This window comes from Carcharodon carcharias, chromosome 2 (assembly GCF_017639515.1).
Source record: "Carcharodon carcharias isolate sCarCar2 chromosome 2, sCarCar2.pri, whole genome shotgun sequence".
Lineage (NCBI taxonomy): Eukaryota > Metazoa > Chordata > Chondrichthyes > Lamniformes > Lamnidae > Carcharodon > Carcharodon carcharias.
The window spans coordinates 106862021-106876792 of record NC_054468.1 but is presented as its reverse complement, the minus strand read 5'-3'; positions in this window follow the sequence as shown (position 1 = coordinate 106876792).

Sequence of the window (14772 nt, the reverse complement as noted above, 5' to 3'; positions counted from 1 at the left end):
CCTCAGCAGCATCATCACCTCAGCAGCATCCTCAGCAGCATCACCTCAGCTGCTGCATCATCCCCTCAGCAGCATCATCCTCTCAGCTGCATCCTCACCTCGGCAGCATCATCTCAGCAGCAGCATCATCCCCTCAGCAGCAGCATCACCTCAGCTGCATCATCACCTCAGCAGCAGCATCATCACCTCATCAGCATCATCACCTAAGCAGCAGCACCATTCCTTCAGCAGCATCATCACCTCAGCAGCATCTTTACATCAGCAGCATCATCATCTCAGCAGCATCATCACCTCAGCAGCATCATCACCTCAGCAGCAGCATCATCACGTCAGAGGCATCATCCCCTCAGCAGCAACATCCCCTCAGCAGCATCATCACCTCAGCAGAATCCTCAGCAGCATCATCCCCTCAGCCGCATCATCACCTCAGCAGCTGAATCAACACCTCAGCAGTATCATCCCCTCAGCAGCATCATCCCCTCAGCAGCATCATTACCTCAGCAGCATCATCCCCTCAGCAGAATCCTCAGCAGCAGCATCCCCTCAGCAGCATAATCGCCTCAGCAGCATCATTACCTTAGCAGGATCATCACCTCAGCAGCAGCATCATCACCTCATCAGCATCATCACCTCAGCAGCCGCACCATTACTTCAGCAGCATCATCACCTCAGCAGCATTCCTACTTCAGCAGCATCATCACCTCAGCAGCATCATCCCCTCAGCAGCGCTGTTCCTTCAGCAGCATCATCCCCTCAGCAGCATCCCCTCAGCAGCAACATCCCCTCAGCAGCATCACATCAGCAGCGTCATTACCTCAGATGCATCATCACCTAAACAGAATCATGCACTCAGCAGCAAAATTACGTCAGCAGCATCACTACGACAGCAGCATCATCACCGAAGCAGCCTCATCACCTCAGCAGTAGCATCCGCTCAACGATATCATCCCCTCAGCAGCATCATCCCCTCAACAGCAGCATCATCCCCTCAGCTGCATCGTCTCCTCAGCAGCAGCATCATCACCTCAGCAGCATCATCACCGCAGCAGCAGCATCATGTCCTCATCAGCAACATCATCCCCTCAGCAGCATCATTACCTCAGCAGCATCATTCCCTCAGCAGCATTATCCCCTCAGCTGCATCATCACCGCAGCAGCATCATCCCCTCAGCATCATCCTCAGCAGCACCACCTCAGCAGCATCGTCACCTCAGCAGCTGCATCATTACCTCAGCAGTATCATCGCCTCAGCAGCATCAGCTCAGCAGCATCATCCCCTCAGTAGCATCCCGTCAGCTGTATCCTCACCTCAGCAGCATCATCTCAGCAGCAGCATCATCCCCAAAGCAGCATCATCCCCTCAGCAGCATCATCACCTCAGCAGCATCAACCCCTCAGCAGCATCTTCACCTCAGCAGCATCATTACCTCAGCAGCATCGTCCCCTCAACAGCATCATCACCTTAGCAGAAGCACCATCACCTCATCAGCATCATCACTTCAGCAGCAGCACCATTACTTCAGCAGCATCATCACCTCAGCAGCATCATCACCTCAGCAGCATCTGCCCCTCAGCAGAAGCATCATTCCCTCAGCAGCATCATCGCCTCAGCTGCTGCATCATCCCCTCATCAGCAGCATCAGCCCCTCAGCAGCATCATTCCCTCAGCAGCAACATCATCACCTCAGCATCATCATCGCCTCAGCAGCATCATCACCTCAGCAGCATCATCACCTCAGCAGCATCCTCAGCAGCATCACCTCAGCTGCTGCATCATCCCCTCAGCAGCATCATCCTCTCAGCTGCATCCTCACCTCGGCAGCATCATCTCAGCAGCAGCATCATCCCCTCAGCAACATCTTCACCTCAGCAGCATCATTACCTCAGCAGCATCATCCCCTCAGCAGCAGCATCACCTCAGCTGCATCATCACCTCAGCAGCAGCATCATCACCTCATCAGCATCATCACCTAAGCAGCAGCACCATTCCTTCAGCAGCATCATCACCTCAGCATCATCGTTACATCAGCAGCATCATCCCCTCAGCAGCATCATCACATCAGCAGCATCATCACCTCAGCAGCAGCATCATCACGTCAGAGGCATCATCCCCACAGCAGCAACATCCCCTCAGCAGCATCATCACCTCAGCAGAATCCTCAGCAGCATCATCCCCTCAGCAGCATCCTCACCTCAGCAGCTGAATCAACACCTCAGCAGTATCATCCCCTCAGCAGCATCATCCTCTCAGCTGTATCCTCACCTCAGCAGCATCATCTCAGCAGCAGCATCATCCCCTAAGGAGCAGCATCGCCTCAGCAGCATCATCACCTCAGCAGCATCATCCCCTCAGCAGCATCTTCACCTCAGCAGCATCATTACCTCAGCAGCATCATCCCCTCAACAGCATCATAACCTAAGCAGCATCATCACCTCAGCAGCAGCATCATCACCTCATCAGCATCATCACCTCAGCAGCAGCACCACTACTTCAGCAGCATCATCACCTCAGCAGCATCATTACCTTAGCAGCATCATCCCCTCAGCAGCTGCATCATCACCTCAGCAGCATCATCCCTTCAGCAGCATCCCCTCAGCAGCATCAATACCTCAGCAGCACCATCCCCTCCCCAGCAGCATCATCCCCTCAGCAGTTTACTCAGCAGCATCATCTCAGCTGCTGCATCATCCCCTCAGCAGCATCAACCACTCAGCTGTATCCTCACCTCAGCAGCATCATCTCAGCAGCAGCATCAACCCCTAAGCAGCAGCATCACCTCAGCAGCATCATCACCTCAGTAGCATCATCCCCACAGCAGCATCTTCACCTCAGCAGCATCATCCGCTCAGAAGCATCATCACCTCAGCAGCATCGTCACCTCAGCAACTGCATCATTATCTCAGCATTATCATCGCCTCAGCAGCATCATCTCAGCCGCATCATCCCCTCAGTAGCATCCCCTCAGCTGTATCCTCACCTCAGCAGCATCATCTCAGCAGCAGCATCATCCCCAAAGCAGCATCATCCCCTCAGCAGCATCATCACCTCAGCAGCATCATCCCCTCAGCAGCATCTTCACCTCAGCAGCATCATTACCTCAGCAGCATCATCCCCTCAACAGCATCATCACCTTAGCAGAAGCACCATCTCCTCATCAGCATCATCACTTCAGCAGCAGCACCATTACTTCAGCAGCATCATCACCTCAGCAGCATCATCGCCTCAGCAGCATCATCACCTCAGCAGCATCATCACCTCAGCAGCATCCTCAGCAGCATCACCTCAGCTGCTGCATCATCCCCTCAGCAGCATCATCCTCTCAGCTGCATCCTCACCTCGGCAGCATCATCTCAGCAGCAGCATCATCCCCTAAGCAGCATCATCACCTCAGCAGCATCATCACCACAGCAGCAGCATCCCCTCAGCAGCAGCATCACCTCAGCTGCATCATCACCTCAGCAGCAGCATCATCACCTCATCAACATCATCACCTAAGCAGCAGCACCATTCCTTCAGCAGCATCATCACCTCAGCAGCATCTTTACATCAGCAGCATCATCATCTCAGCAGCATCATCACCTCAGCAGCATCATCCCCTCAGCAGCATCTTCACCTCAGCAGCATCATTACCTCAGCAGCATCATCCCCTCAACAGCATCATAACCTAAGCAGCATCATCACCTCAGCAGCAGCATCATCACCTCATCAGCATCATCACCTCAGCAGCAGCACCACTACTTCAGCAGCATCATCACCTCAGCAGCATCATTACCTTAGCAGCATCATCCCCTCAGCAGCTGCATCATCACCTCAGCAGCATCATCCCTTCAGCAGCATCCCCTCAGCAGCATCAATACCTCAGCAGCACCATCCCCTCCCCAGCAGCATCATCCCCTCAGCTGTTTACTCAGCAGCATCATCTCAGCTGCTGCATCATCCCCTCAGCAGTATCAACCTCTCAGCTGTATCCTCACCTCAGCAGCATCATCTCAGCAGCGGCATCATCCCCTAAGCAGCAGCATCGCCTCAGCAGCATCATCACCTCAGTAGCATCATCCCCACAGCAGCATCTTCACCTCAGCAGCATCATTACCTCAGCAGCATCATCACCTCAGCAGCAGCACCACTACTTCAGCAGCATCATCCCTCATCAGCATCATCACCTCAGCAGCAGCACCGTTACTTCAGCAGCATCATCCCCTCAGCAGCATCACCACCTCAGCAGCATCATCCCCTCAGCAGTATCAGCTCAGGATCAGCATCACCTCAGCAGCATCATCACCTCAGAGGCATCATCCCCTCAGCAGCAACATCCCCTCAGCAGCATCATCCCCTCAGCAGCATCATCACCTCAGCAGCATCATCCGCTCAGAAGCATCATCACCTCAGCAGCATCGTCACCTCAGCAACTGCATCATTACCTCAGCATTATCATCGCCTCATCAGCATCATCTCAGCTGCATCATCCCCTCAGTAGCATCCCCTCAGCTGTATCCTCACCTCAGCATCATCGCCTCAGCTGCAGCATCATCCCCTCATCAGCAGCATCAGCCCCTCAGCAGCATCATTCCCTCAGCAGCAACATCATCACCTCAGCATCATCATCGCCTCAGCAGCATCATCACCTCAGCAGCATCATCACCTCAGCAGCATCCTCAGCAGCATCACCTCAGCTGCTGCATCATCCCCTCAGCAGCATCATACTCTCAGCTGCATCCTCACCTCGGCAGCATCATCTCAGCAGCAGCATCATCCCCTCAGCAGCATCATCACCTCAGCAGCATCATCACCACAGCAGCAGCATCCCCTCAGCAGCAGCATCACCTCAGCTGCATCATCACCTCAGCAGCAGCATCATCACCTCATCAGCATCATCACCTAAGCAGCAGCACCATTCCTTCAGCAGCATCATCACCTCAGCAGCATCTTTACATCAGCAGCATCATCATCTCAGCAGCATCATCACCTCAGCAGCATCATCACCTCAGCAGCAGCATCATCACGTCAGAGGCATCATCCCCTCAGCAGCAACATCCCCTCAGCAGCATCATCACCTCAGCAGAATCCTCAGCAGCATCATCCCCTCAGCCGCATCATCACCTCAGCAGCTGAATCAACACCTCAGCAGTATCATCCCCTCAGCAGCATCATCCCCTCAGCAGCATCATTACCTCAGCAGCATCATCCCCTCAGCAGAATCCTCAGCAGCAGCATCATCCCCAAAGCAGCATCATCCCCTCAGCAGCATCATCACCTCAGCAGCATCAACCCCTCAGCAGCATCTTCACCTCAGCAGCATCATTACCTCAGCAGCATCGTCCCCTCAACAGCATCATCACCTTAGCAGAAGCACCATCACCTCATCAGCATCATCACTTCAGCAGCAGCACCATTACTTCAGCAGCATCATCACCTCAGCAGCATCATCACCTCAGCAGCATCTGCCCCTCAGCAGAAGCATCATTCCCTCAGCAGAATCATCGCCTCAGCTGCAGCATCATCCCCTCATCAGCAGCATCAGCCCCTCAGCAGCATCATTCCCTCAGCAGCAACATCATCACCTCAGCATCATCATCGCCTCAGCAGCATCATCACCTCAGCAGCATCATCACCTCAGCAGCATCCTCAGCAGCATCACCTCAGCTGCTGCATCATCCCCTCAGCAGCATCATCCTCTCAGCTGCATCCTCACCTCGGCAGCATCATCTCAGCAGCAGCATCATCCCCTCAGCAACATCTTCACCTCAGCAGCATCATTACCTCAGCAGCATCATCCCCTCAGCAGCAGCATCACCTCAGCTGCATCATCACCTCAGCAGCAGCATCATCACCTCATCAGCATCATCACCTAAGCAGCAGCACCATTCCTTCAGCAGCATCATCACCTCAGCATCATCGTTACATCAGCAGCATCATCCCCTCAGCAGCATCATCACCTCAGCAGCATCATCACCTCAGCAGCAGCATCATCACGTCAGAGGCATCATCCCCTCAGCAGCAACATCCCCTCAGCAGCATCATCACCTCAGCAGAATCCTCAGCAGCATCATCCCCTCAGCAGCATCCTCACCTCAGCAGCTGAATCAACACCTCAGCAGTATCATCCCCTCAGCAGCATCATCCTCTCAGCTGTATCCTCACCTCAGCAGCATCATCTCAGCAGCAGCATCATCCCCTAAGGAGCAGCATCGCCTCAGCAGCATCATCACCTCAGCAGCATCATCCCCTCAGCAGCATCTTCACCTCAGCAGCATCATTACCTCAGCAGCATCATCCCCTCAACAGCATCATAACCTAAGCAGCATCATCACCTCAGCAGCAGCATCATCACCTCATCAGCATCATCACCTCAGCAGCAGCACCACTACTTCAGCAGCATCATCACCTCAGCAGCATCATTACCTTAGCAGCATCATCCCCTCAGCAGCTGCATCATCACCTCAGCAGCATCATCCCTTCAGCAACATCCCCTCAGCAGCATCAATACCTCAGCAGCACCATCCCCTCCCCAGCAGCATCATCCCCTCAGCAGTTTACTCAGCAGCATCATCTCAGCTGCTGCATCATCCCCTCAGCAGCATCAACCTCTCAGCTGTATCCTCACCTCAGCAGCATCATCTCAGCAGCAGCATCAACCCCTAAGCAGCAGCATCACCTCAGCAGCATCATCACCTCAGTAGCATCATCCCCACAGCAGCATCTTCACCTCAGCAGCATCATCCGCTCAGAAGCATCATCACCTCAGCAGCATCGTCACCTCAGCAACTGCATCATTATCTCAGCATTATCATCGCCTCAGCAGCATCATCTCAGCCGCATCATCCCCTCAGTAGCATCCCCTCAGCTGTATCCTCACCTCAGCAGCATCATCTCAGCAGCAGCATCATCCCCAAAGCAGCATCATCCCCTCAGCTGCATCATCACCTCAGCAGCATCATCCCCTCAGCAGCATCTTCACCTCAGCAGCATCATTACCTCAGCAGCATCATCCCCTCAACAGCATCATCACCTTAGCAGAAGCACCATCTCCTCATCAGCATCATCACTTCAGCAGCAGCACCATTACTTCAGCAGCATCATCACCTCAGCAGCATCATCGCCTCAGCAGCATCATCACCTCAGCAGCATCATCACCTCAGCAGCATCCTCAGCAGCATCACCTCAGCTGCTGCATCATCCCCTCAGCAGCATCATCCTCTCAGCTGCATCCTCACCTCGGCAGCATCATCTCAGCAGCAGCATCATCCCCTAAGCAGCATCATCACCTCAGCAGCATCATCACCACAGCAGCAGCATCCCCTCAGCAGCAGCATCACCTCAGCTGCATCATCACCTCAGCAGCAGCATCATCACCTCATCAACATCATCACCTAAGCAGCAGCACCATTCCTTCAGCAGCATCATCACCTCAGCAGCATCTTTACATCAGCAGCATCATCATCTCAGCAGCATCATCACCTCAGCAGCATCATCACCTCAGCAGCAGCATCATCACGTCAGAGGCATCATCCCCTCAGCAGCAACATCCCCTCAGCAGCATCATCACCTCAGCAGAATCCTCAGCAGCATCATCCCCTCAGCCGCATCATCACCTCAGCCGCTGAATCAACACCTCAGCAGTATCATCCCCTCAGCAGCATCATCCCCTCAGCAGCATCATTACCTCAGCAGCATCAACCCCTCAGCAGAATCCTCAGCAGCAGCATCCCCTCAGCAGCATAATCGCCTCAGCAGCATCATTACCTTAGCAGGATCATCACCTCAGCAGCAGCATCATCACCTCATCAGCATCATCCCTTCAGCAGCATCAGCTCAGGATCAGCATCACCTCAGCAGCAGCATCACCTCAGAGGCACCATCCCCTCAGAAGCAACATCCCCTCAGCAGCATCATCACCTCAGCAGGATCCTCAGCAGCATCATCCCCTCAGCAGCATCATCACCTCAGCAGCATCATCACCTCAGCAGAATCCTCAGCAGCATCATCCCCTCAGCGGCATCATCACCTCAGCAGCATCATCCCCTCAGCAGCATCATCTCTGCAGCATCATCACCTCAGCAGCATTAACTCAGCAGCATCATCGCCTCAGTAGCATCATCCGCTCATCAGCATCATCCCCTCAGCAGCATCACCTCAGCAGCATCCTTAACTCAGCAGCAAAATCACCTAAGCAGCATCATCCCCTCAGCAGCATCATTACCTCAGCAGCATCATCACCCTCAGCAGCATCTTCCCCTCTGCAGCATCACCTCAGCAGCATCATCACCTCAACAGAATCCTCAGCAACAGCATCCCCTCAGCAGTATCATCCCCTCAGCAGCATCATTACCTCAGCAGCATCATCCCCTCAGCAGCTGCATCATCACCTCAGCAGCATCATCCCCTCAGCAGCATCTTCACCTCAGCAGCATCATTACCTCAGCAGCAGCATCCCCTCAGCAGCATCATAACCTAAGCAGCATCATCACCTCAGCAACAGCATCATCACCTCATCAGCATCATCACCTCAGCAGCAGCACCATTACTTCAGCAGCATCATCAACTCAGCAGCATCATTACCTTAGCAGCATCATCCCCTCAGCAGCATCATCACCTCAGCAGGATCATCACCTCAGCAGCAGCATCATCACCTCATCAGCATCATCACCTCAGCAGCATCACCACCTCAGCAGCATCATCCCCTCAGCAGCATCAGCTCAGGATCAGCATCACCTCAGCAGCATCATCACGTCAGTGGCATCATCCCCTCAGCAGCAACATCCCCTCAGCAGCATCATCACCTCAGCAGCATTGTCACCTCAGCAGCTGCATCATCACCTCAGCAGTATCCTCGCCTCAGCAGCATCATCTCAGCAGCATCATCCCCTCAGTAGCATCCCCTCAGTTGTATCCTCACCTCAGCAGCATCATCTCAGCAGCAGCATCATCCCCTAAGCAGCATCATCCCCTCAGCAGCATCATCACCTCAGCAGCATCATCCCCTCAGCAGAATCTTCACCTCAGCAGCATCATTACCTCAACAGCATCATCCCCTCAACAGCATCATCACCTTAGCAGAAGCATCTTCACCTCATCAGCATCATCACTTCAGCCGCAGCACCATTACTTCAGCAGCATCATCAACTCAGCAGCATCATCACCTCAGCAGCATCTGCCCCTCAGCACAAGCATCATTCCCTCAGCAGCATCATCGCCTCAGCTGCAGCATCATCCCCTCATCCGCAGCATCAGCCCCTCAGCAGCATCATTCCCTCAGCAGCAACATCATCACCTCAGCATCATCATCACCTCAGCAGCATCATCCCCTCCCCAGCAGCTACATCACCATAGCTGCATCCTCAGCAGCATCACCTCAGCTTCTGCATCATCCCCTCAGCAGCATCATCCTCTCAGCTGCATCCTCACCTCGGCAGCATTATCTCAGCAGCAGCATCATCCCCTAAGCTGCATCAACACCTCAGCAGCATCATCCCCTCAGCAGCATCTTCACCTCAGCAGCATCATTACCTCAGCAGCATCATCCCCTCAGCAGCATCATTACCTCAGCAGCATCACAACCTCAGCAGCATCATCACCAAAGCAGCATCATCCCTTCAGCAGCATCACCTCAGCAGCAGCATCCGCTCAGCAGTATCATCCCCTCAGCAGCATCATCACCACAGAAGCAGCAGCATCCCCTCAGCAGCATCATCCCCTCAGCAGCAGCATCATCCCCTCAGCAGCAGCATCATCCCCTCAGCAGCATCAGCTCAGGATCAGCATCACCTCAGCAGCATCATCACCTCAGAGGCATCATCCCCTCAGCAGCAACATCCCCTCAGCAGCATGGTCACCTCAGCAGAATCCTCAGCAGCATCATGCCCTCAGCGGCATCATCACCTCAGCAGAATCATCACCTCAGCAGCTGCATCATCACCTCAGCAGTATCATCCTCTCAGCAGCATCCCCTCAGCAGCATCATCCCCTCAGCAGCATCGTCACCTCAGCAGCATCAACTCAGCAGCATCATCGCCTCAGTAGCATCATCTGCTCATCAGCATCATCCCCTCAGCGGCATCACCTCAGCAGCATCCTTAACTCAGCAGCAAAATCACCTAAGCAGCATCATCCCCTCATCAGCATCATCCCCTCAGCAGCATCTTCCACTCAGCAGCATCACCTCAGCAGCATCATCACCTCAACAGAATCCTCAGCAACAACATCCCCTCAGCAGCATCATCCCCTCAGCAGCATCATTACCTCAGCAGCATCATCCCCTCAGCAGCTGCATCATCACCTCAGCAGCATCATCCCCTCAGCAGCATCCCCTCAGCAGCATCATTACCTCAACAGAACTATCCCCTCCCCAGCAGCATCATCCCTCAGCAGCATCCGCAGCAGCATTATCCTCTCAGCTGTATCCTCACCTCAGCAGCATCATCTCAGCAGCAGCATCATCCCCTAAGCAGCAGCATCGCCTCGGCAGCATCATTACCTCAGCAGCATCATCCCCTCAGCAGCATCATAACCTAAGCAGCATCATCACCTCAGCAGCAGCATCATCACCTCATCAGCATCATCACCTCAGCAGCAGCACCATTACTTCAGCAGCATCATCACCTCAGCAGCATCATTACCTGAGCAGTATCATCCCCTCAGCAGCATCATCATGTCAGAGGCATCATCCCCTCAGCAGCAGCATCCCCTCAGCAGCATCGTCACCTCAGCAGCATCATCACCTTAGCAGAATCCTCAGCAGCAGCATCCCCTCAGGAGCATCATCGCCTCAGCAGCATCATTACCTTAGCAGGATCATCACCTCAGCAGCTGCATCAGCACCTCAGCAGTAGCATCCCCTCAGCAGCATCATCTCAGCAGCATCATCCCCTCAGCAGCATCCCCTCAGCAGCATCATCATCAACTCATCAGCATCATCAACTCAGCAGCAACACCATTACTTCAGCAGCATCATCACCTCAGCAGCATCTTTACATCAGCAGCATCATCCCCCCAGCAGCATCATCACCTCAGCAGCATCATCACCTCAGCAGCAGCATCATCACCTCATCAGCATCATCACCTCAGCAGCAGCACCATTACTTCAGCAGCATCATCCCCTCAGCAGCATCACCACCTCAGCAGCATTATCCGCTCAGCAGCACCATTACCTCAGCAGCATCATCCCTTCAGCAGCATCTGCTCAGGATCAGCATCAAATCAGCAGCATCATCACGTCAGAGGCATCATCCCCTCAGCAGCATCATCCCCTCAGCAGCATCATCACCTCAGCAGCTGAATCAACACCACAGCAGTATCATCCCCTCAGCAGCATTATCGCCTCAGCAGCATCATTACCTCAGCAGCATCATCCCCTCAGCAGCTGCATCATCACCTCAGCAGTATCATCCCCTCAGCAGCATCACCTCAGCAGCATCATCACCTCAACAGAATCCTCAGCAGCAGTATCCCCTCAGAAGCATCATCGCCTCAGCAGCATCATTACCTTAGCAGGATCATCACCTCAGCAGCTGCATCAGCACCTCAGCAGTAGCATCCCCTCAGCAGCATCATCTCAGCAGCATCATCCCCTCAGCAGCATCCCCTCAGCAGCATCATCCCCTAAGCAGCAGCATCGCCTCAGCAGCATCATCACCTCATCAGCATCATCACCTCAGCAGCAGCACCATTAATTCAGCAGCATCATCACCTCAGCAGCATCATTACCTTAGCAGCATCATCCCCTCAGCAGCATCATCACCTCAGCAGCATCATCACCTCAGCAGCAGTATCATCACCTCATCAGCATCATCACCTCAGCAGCAGCACCATTACTTCAGCAGCATCATCCCCTCAGCAGCATCACCACCTCAGCAGCATCATCCCCTCAGCAGCATCATCACCTCAGAGGCATCATCCCCTCAGCAGCAACATCCCCTCAGCAGCATCATCACCTCAGCAGCATCATTCCCAAAGCAGTATCATCACTTCAGCAGCATCATCACCTCAGCAGCTGCATCATCACCTCAGCAGTATCATCCCCTCAGCAAAATCATCTTAGCAGCATCATCCCCTCAGCAGCATCCCCTCAGCTGTATCCTCACCTCAGCAGCATCATCTCAGCGGCAGCATCATCCCCTAAGCAGCATCATCCCCTCAGCAGCATCATCACCTCAGCATCATCATACCCTCAGCAGTATCTTCACCTCAGCAGCATCATTACCTCAGCAGCATCATCCCCTCAGCAGCATCAACACGTCAGAGGCAACATCCCCTCAGCAGCAACAACCCCTAGGCAGCATCATCACCTCAGCAGAATCATCAGCAGCATCATCCCCTCAGCAGCATCATCACCTCAGCAGCATCATCCCCTCCGCAGCATCATCACCTCAGCAGCTGCATCATCACCTCAGCAGTATCATCCCCTCAGCAGCATCATCTCAGCAACATCATCCCCTCAGTAGCATTCCCCCCAGCTGTATCCTCACCTCGGCGGCATCATCCCCTAAGCAGCATCATCACCTCAGCAGCATCATCCCCTCAGCAGCATCTTCACCTCAGCAGCATCATTACCTCAGCAGCATTATCACCTCAGCAGCATCATCACCTCAGCAGCAGCATCATCACCTCATCAGCATCATCACCTAAGCAGCAGCACCATTACTTCAGCAGCATCATCACCTCAGCAGCATCTTTACAACAGCAGCATCATCCCCTCAGCAGCATCATCACCTCAGCAGCATCATCACCTCAGCAGCAGCATCATCACCTCATCAGCATCATTACCTCAGCAGCAGCACCATTACTTCAGCAGCATCATCCCCTCAGCAGCCTCACCACCTCAGCAGCATCATCCCCTCAGCAGCAACATCCCCTCAGCAGCATCGTCACCTCAGCAGCATCATTACCTCAGCAGCAGCACCATTAATTCAGCAGCATAATCCCCTCAGCAGCATCACCACCTCAGCAGCATCGTCCCCTCAGCAGCACCATTACCTCAGCAGCATCATCCCTTCAGCAGCATCTGCTCAGGATCAGCATCACCTCAGCAGCATCATCACGTCAGAGGCATCATCCCCTCAGCAGCAACATCCCCTCAGCAGCATCATCACCTCAGCAGCAGCACCATTACTTCAGCAGCATAATCCCCTCAGCAGCATCACCACCTCAGCAGCATCATCCCCTCAGCAGCACCATTACCTCAGCAGCATCATCCCTTCAGCAGCATCTGCTCAGGATCAGCATCACCTCAGCAGCATCATCACGTCAGAGGCATCATCCCCTCAGCAGCAACATCCCCTCAGCAGCATCATCACCTCAGCAGAATCCTCAGCAGCATCATCACCTCAGCAGCTGAATCAACACCTCAGCAGTATCATCCCCTCAGCAGCATTATCGCCTCAGCAGCATCATTACCTCAGCAGCATCATCCCCTCAGCAGCTGCATCATCACCTCAGCAGTATCATCCCCTTAGCAGCATCACCTCAGCAGCATCATCACCTTAGCAGAATCCTCAGCAGCAGCATCCCCTCAGGAGCATCATCGCCTCAGCAGCATCATTACCTTAGCAGGATCATCACCTCAGCAGCTGCATCAGCACCTCAGCAGTAGCATCCCCTCAGCAGCATCATCTCAGCAGCATCATCCCCTCAGCAGCATCCCCTCAGCAGCATCATCACCTCAGCAGCACCATCCCCTCCCCAGCAGCATCATCCCCTCAGCAGCATCCTCAGCAGCATCATCTCAGCTGCTGCATCATCCCCTCAGCACATCATTACCTCAGCAGCATCATCCCCTCAGCAGCATCATCCTCTCAGCTGCATCCTCACCTCGGCAGCATCATCTCAGCAGCAGCATCATCCCCTAAGGAGCATCATCACCTCAGCAGCATCATCACCTCAGCAGCATCATCCCCTCAGCAGCATCTTCACCTCAGCAGCATCATTACCTCAGCAGCATCATCCCCTCAGCAGCATCATCATCAACTCATCAGCATCATCAACTCAGCAGCAACACCATTACTTCAGCAGCATCATCACCTCAGCAGCATCTTTACATCAGCAGCATCATCCCCCCAGCAGCATCATCACCTCAGCAGCATCATCACCTCAGCAGCAGCATCATCACCTCATCAGCATCATCACCTCAGCAGCAGCACCATTACTTCAGCAGCATCATCCCCTCAGCAGCATCACCACCTCAGCAGCATTATCCGCTCAGCAGCACCATTACCTCAGCAGCATCATCCCTTCAGCAGCATCTGCTCAGGATCAGCATCAAATCAGCAGCATCATCACGTCAGAGGCATCATCCCCTCAGCAGCATCATCCCCTCAGCAGCATCATCACCTCAGCAGCTGAATCAACACCACAGCAGTATCATCCCCTCAGCAGCATTATCGCCTCAGCAGCATCATTACCTCAGCAGCATCATCCCCTCAGCAGCTGCATCATCACCTCAGCAGTATCATCCCCTCAGCAGCATCACCTCAGCAGCATCATCACCTCAACAGAATCCTCAGCAGCAGCATCCCCTCAGAAGCATCATCGCCTCAGCAGCATCATTACCTTAGCAGGATCATCACCTCAGCAGCTGCATCAGCACCTCAGCAGTAGCATCCCCTCAGCAGCATCATCTCAGCAGCATCATCCCCTCAGCAGCATCCCCTCAGCAGCATCATCCCCTAAGCAGCAGCATCGCCTCAGCAGCATCATCACCTCATCAGCATCATCACCTCAGCAGCAGCACCATTAATTCAGCAGCATCATCACCTCAGCAGCATCATTACCTTAGC